Below are 6,064 nucleotides of genomic sequence, written 5' to 3'. Positions count from 1 at the left end.
CCTGAGCTATGTAAAAATCTCAATTTTTATTACAGAATCATTAAACAAATATAAAAAAGATGAAATATAGATGAAGACAAATTTAAAAACGGGAGACAACACCAAAGTGCCACGTCCAAGCAGGAAGAAAATAAAAGCCTATCTGGAAAACTGAGCAATATCAGTTAGGGTCAATGTATATAATGATGGTTTAAATACTGAAGATGTGATCAAAAAGTTGGAGATAAATACTACCTGTAATTTAACCCCTTAGTGACAGAGCCAATTTGGTACTTAATGACCGAGCCAATTTTTACAATTCTGACCACTGTCACTTTATGAGGTTATAACTCTGGAACGCTTCAATGGATCCCGCTGATTCTGAGCTTGTTTTTTCGTGACATATTGTACTTCATGTTAGTGGTAACATTTCTTCGATATTACTTGCGATTATTTATGAAAAAACGGAAATATGGCGAAAATTTTTAACATTTTGCAAATTTCAAACTTTGTATTTTTATGCCCTTAAATCAAAGAGATATGTCACGAAAAATAGTTAATAAATAACATTTAATATAAAAGATGCCAGTAGCGCTAACACCGCTCTGAATCCTGCAGCAGAAAATCTTACAGTACCACCCGTCCGTAACAAAGTTAATTAATATAGTAAAAAAGAAGAGCTATCTGCGCTGGAGTCCAGATTTAACCCCTTGTGAGGACCAAAACTAATGGCTGCTCAAAAATAAAAAATAAAAAATTGTAAAAGTTCAAATAACAAATGGGAGTTGCAGTTAACTGGAGATAGTACAACCACCGTGAGAAATTTTAAAATTATATATTAAAAAGGCGTTAGTGAATGAAATATACCTGGTGAAATATACGCTGTGAAGTGCAAACTTCCGTAGTTAAGTCCACTTGCGTTGCCAAAGAGAGGTAAAATCCAGTGAATGCGTGTTGCCTTCAGGATTGCGGGCTGCAGGCACTGCCCCGGCCGGCGGCAGAAGATCCTGCGCTCGTTTCTTCTGTGGAGTGTGTCAGCGCTGCTGAGCTGAGCCGCTAGGTACTCTGCTGTTGCAGGACCTTACGTGACGTCACGGTCATGTGATCGCTCACATGACAGGCTAAGGAAAGTGTAATGGACCAAATCCTACGCGTTTCGGAGACAAACGTGTTCCTTCATCAGGGATGGTCCTCTCTAGGTAATGTATACCTATATAGCCCGCAGCGGTCACATGACCATATTAAGTATTGAAGGCAAATAATTCAATTTCACTGTTTAGACCTCTCGGAATTAAAGTATCAAATTCAAAAATCATTTTGGTCTCTTCCCTGGACATTTGTTGGATAAAATCACCTCCTCTCCAACATTTCTGTACCACTTTAAGGCCGTGAATTAACCCCTCATGATGGGTCAGGAAATGTTTAGAAAGTGGGTGGCCTTCAAATTTTTTATTGATATTCCTAATATGTTCATTAATCCTAATTTGAATGCCTCTCTTAGTTCTTCCTATATAAATTTTGTCACAGGGGCATCTGATTGAATAGATGACCCCTTTAGTGTCACAGGATATAAAGTCCTCAATTCTCCAGCCAGTAGTCCCCTTTAGAAGCGAAAGTTGTTTTTTAGTTTTTAATAATTTGCATGGTTTGCATTTTAGACAAGGATAAAAGCCTGAATGTTTATGCAAAAACGAATGTTTTGTTGAAAACAAACAGCGTGGAACTGTAGGGGCTATTTTGTTTCCCAAATTACGAGCCTTTTTCTAGATGAATAGTGGACGTTCGGGAAGTTTTTCGCCAATGACTTTATCTTCTCTTAAAATATCCCAATGTCTGTTCACAATCTTTCTAAAAAGGTGGGTGTTGGCGTTATATCTGGTAATAATGGGGACTATTTCCAACGATAACTGTTTGTTGATTCTTTAGTTTGGAGAAGACATGATCTGGGTAGCTCTTCAACTTGATTTTTGGCCAAGGACAGAGCACTATATGAGTAACCCTTATGGACAAATTTATTTGTAAGAATTTCCGCTTCCCGGGTAAAGTCCTGTGCTCGGGAGCAGTTTCTGTGTGCCCGAATCAGCTGGCTTTTGGGAACGTTAAGTAGCCAGTTGGGGAGATGGCAACTATCTAGAGCAATATAATTGTTCCCGTCCGTAGGTTTGTGTAAAGAATCAACAAACAGTTATCGTTGGAAATAGTCCCCATTATTACCAGATATAACGCCAACACCCACCTTTTTAGAAAGATTGTGAACAGACATTGGGATATTTTAAGAGAAAATAAAGTAATTGGCGAAAAACTTCCCGAACGTCCACTATTCATCTAGAAAAAGGCTCGTAATTTGGGAAACAAAATAGCCCCTACAGTTGCACGCTGTTTGTTTTCAACAAAACGTTCGTTTTTGCATAAACATTCAGGCTTTTATCCTTGTCTAAAATGCAAACCATGCAAATTATTAAAAACTAAAAAACAACTTTCGCTTCTAAAGGGGACTACTGGCTGGAGAATTGAGGACTTTATATCCTGTGACACTAAAGGGGTCATCTATTCAATCAGATGCCCCTGTGACAAAATTTATATAGGAAGAACTAAGCGGGCCCTTCAAATTAGGATTAATGAACATATTAGGAATATCAATAAAAAATTTGAAGGCCACGCGCTTTCTAAACATTTCCTGACCCATCATGAGGGGTTAATTCATGGCACCATTATTACTGGCCTTAAAGTGGTACAGAAATGTTGGAGAGGAGGTGATTTTATCCAACAAATGTCCAGGGAAGAGGCCAAAATGATCTTTGAATTTGATACTTTAATTCCGAGAGGTCTAAATAGTGAAATTGAATTATTTGCCTTCAATACTTAATATGGTCATGTAACCGCTGCGGGCTATATAGGTATACGTTACCTAGAGAGGACCATCCCTGATGAAGGAACACGTTTGTCTCCGAAATGCGTAGGATTTGGTCCATTACGCTTTCCTTAGCCTGTCATGTGAGCAATCACATGACCGTGACGTCACGTAAGGTCCTGCAACAGCAGAGTACCTAGCGGCTCAGCTCAGCAGCGCTGACACACTCCACAGAAGAAACGAGTGCAGGATCTTCTGCCGCCGGCCGGGGCAGTGCCTGCAGCCCGCAATCCTGAAGGCAACACGCGGCATTCACTGGATTTTACCTCTCTTTGGCAATGCAAGTGGACTTAACTACGGAAGTTTGCACTTCACAGCGGTACCCTCACCAGGTATATTTCATTCACTAACGCCTTTTTAATATATAATTTTAAAATTTCTCACGGTGGTTGTACTATCTCCAGTTAACTGCAACTCCCATTTGTTATTTGAACTTTTTATTTTTTTTTTTTATTTTTGAGCAGCCATTAGTTTTGGTCCTCACAAGGGGTTAAATCTGGACTCCAGCGCAGATAATAAATAACATTTCCCACATGTCTACTTTACATCAGCACAATTTTGGAAACATTTTTTTTTGTTAGGGAGTTAAAAGGGTTAAAAGTTGACCAGCGATTTCTCATTTTTACAACACCATTTTTTTTAGGGACCACATCACATTTGAAGTCATTTTGAAGGGTCTATATGATAGAAAATAACAAAGTGTGACACCATTCTAAAAACTACACCCCTCAAGGTTCTCAAAACCACATTCAAGAAGTTTATTAACCCTTTACGTGCTTCACAGGAACTGAAACAACGTGGAAGGAAAAAATGAACATTAACTTTTTTTTGCAAACATTTTAATTCAGAACCATTTTTTTTTATTTTCACATGTGTAAAAATAGAAATGTAACCATAAATTTTGTTATGCAATTTCTCCTGAATACGCCAATACCCCATATGTGGGGGTAAACCACTTTTTGGGCGCACCGCAGAACTTGGAAGTGAAGGAGCGCCATTTGACTTTTTCAATGCAGAATTGGCTGGAATTGAGATCGGACGCCATGTCACGTTTAGAGAGCCCCTGATGTGCCTAAACAGTGGAAACTCCCCACAAGTGACACCATTTTGGAAACTAGACCCCTTAAGGAACTTATCTAGATGTGTGGTGAGCACTTTGAACCCCCAAGTGCTTCACAGAAGTTTATAACGTAGAGCCATGAAAATAAAAATCGCATTTGTTTATACAAAAATGATCTTTTCGCCCACAAATTCTTATTTTCACAAGGGTAACAGGAGAAATTAGACCACAAAAGTTGTGCGATTTCACCTGAATACGTCAATACCCCATATGTAAGGGTAAACCACTGTTTGGGCGCACAGCAGAGCTTGGAAGGGAAGGAGTGCCGTTTTACTTCAATGTAGAATTGTCTGGAATTGAGATCGGACGCCATGTCGCGTTTGGAGAGCCCCTGATGTGCCTAAACAGTGGAAACCCCCACAAGTGACCCCATTTTGGAAACTAGACCCCTTAAGGAACTTATTTAGATGTGTGGTGAGCACTTTTTAGCCCCCAGGTGCTTCACAGAAGTTTATAACTTAGAGCCGTGAAAATAAAAAATCGCATTTTTTCTACAACAATGATCTTTTTGTCCCCAAATTTTTATTTTCACAATGGTAACAGGAGAAATTAGACCACAAAAGTTGTACGATTTCTCCTGAATACGTCAATACCCCATATGTGAGGGTAAACCACTGTTTGGGCGCACAGCAGCGCTTGGAAGGGAAGGAGTGCCGTTTTACTTCAATGTAGAATTGTCTGGAATTGAGATCGGACGCCATGTCGCGTTTGGAGAGCCCCTGATGTGCCTAAACAGTAGAAACCCCCCACAAGTGACCCTGTTTTGGAAACTAGACCCCCATGGAACTTATCTAGATGTGTGGTGAGAACTTTGAATGCCCAAGTGCTTCACAGAAGTTTATAATGCAGTCGTGAAAATAAAAAATAATTTTTTTTTCCACAAAAAAGATTTTTTAGCCCCCAAGTTTTTATTTTCACAAGGGTAACAAGAGAAATTGGACCCCAAAAGTTGTCCAATTTATCCTGAGTATGCTGGTACCCCATATGTGGGGGTAAACCACTGTTTGGGCGCACGGCAGAGCTCAGAAGGAAGGAGCGCCGTTTTGGAATGCAGACTTTGATAGAATGGTCTGCGGGCATTATGTTGCGTTTGCAGAGCCCCTGATGTACTTAAACAGTAGAAACCCTCCACAAGTGACCCCATTTTGGAAACTAGACCCCCCAAGGAACTTATCTAGATGTGTGGTGAGAACTTTGAATGCCCAAGTGCTTCACATAAGAAGTTTAGAATGCAGAGTCGTAAAAATAAAAAAATTTCCACAAAAAAGATTTTTTAGCCCCCAAGTTTTAATTTTCACAAGGGTAACAAGAGAAATTGGACCCCAAAAGTTGTCCAATTTGTCCTGAGTATGCTGGTACCACATATGTGGGGGTAAATCACTGTTTGGGTGCACGGCAGAGCTCGGAAGGAAGGAACGCCGTTTTGGAATACAGACCTTGATAGAATGGTCTGCGGGTGTTATGTCGCGTTTGCAGAGCCCCTGATGTACCTAAACAGTAGAAACCCTCCACAAGTGACCCTATTTTGGAAACTAGACCCCCCAAGGAACTTATCTAGATGTGTGGTGAGAACTTTGAATGCCCAAGTGCTTCACAGAAGTTTAGAATACAGTCGTGAAAATAAAAAATATTTTTTTTCCACAAAAAAGATTTTGTAGCCCCCAAGTTTTTATTTTCACAAGGGTAACAGGAGAAATTGGACCACTAAAGTTGTTGTCCAATTTATCCCGAGTACGCTGATGCCCCATATGTGGGGGTAAACCACTGTTTGGGCGCATGGCAGAGCTCGGAAGGGAAGGAGCGCTGTTTTGGAATGCAGACTTAGATAGAATGGTCTGTGGGCGTTATGTTGCGTTTGCAGAGCCCCTGATGTACCTAAACAGTAGTAACCCCCCACAAGTGATCCCGTTTTGGAAACTAGACCCCCCAAGGAACTTATATAGATGTGTGGTGAGAACTTTGAATGCCCAAGTGCTTCACAGAAGTTTAGAATACAGTCGTGAAAATAAAAAAAAAAATTTTTTCCACAAAAAAGATTTTGTAGCCCCCAAGTT

The sequence above is a fragment of the Ranitomeya imitator genome, chromosome 1 (genome assembly GCF_032444005.1).
Source record: "Ranitomeya imitator isolate aRanImi1 chromosome 1, aRanImi1.pri, whole genome shotgun sequence".
NCBI classification, from domain to species: Eukaryota; Metazoa; Chordata; class Amphibia; order Anura; family Dendrobatidae; genus Ranitomeya; species Ranitomeya imitator.
Note: the sequence above shows the minus strand (reverse complement) of the source record.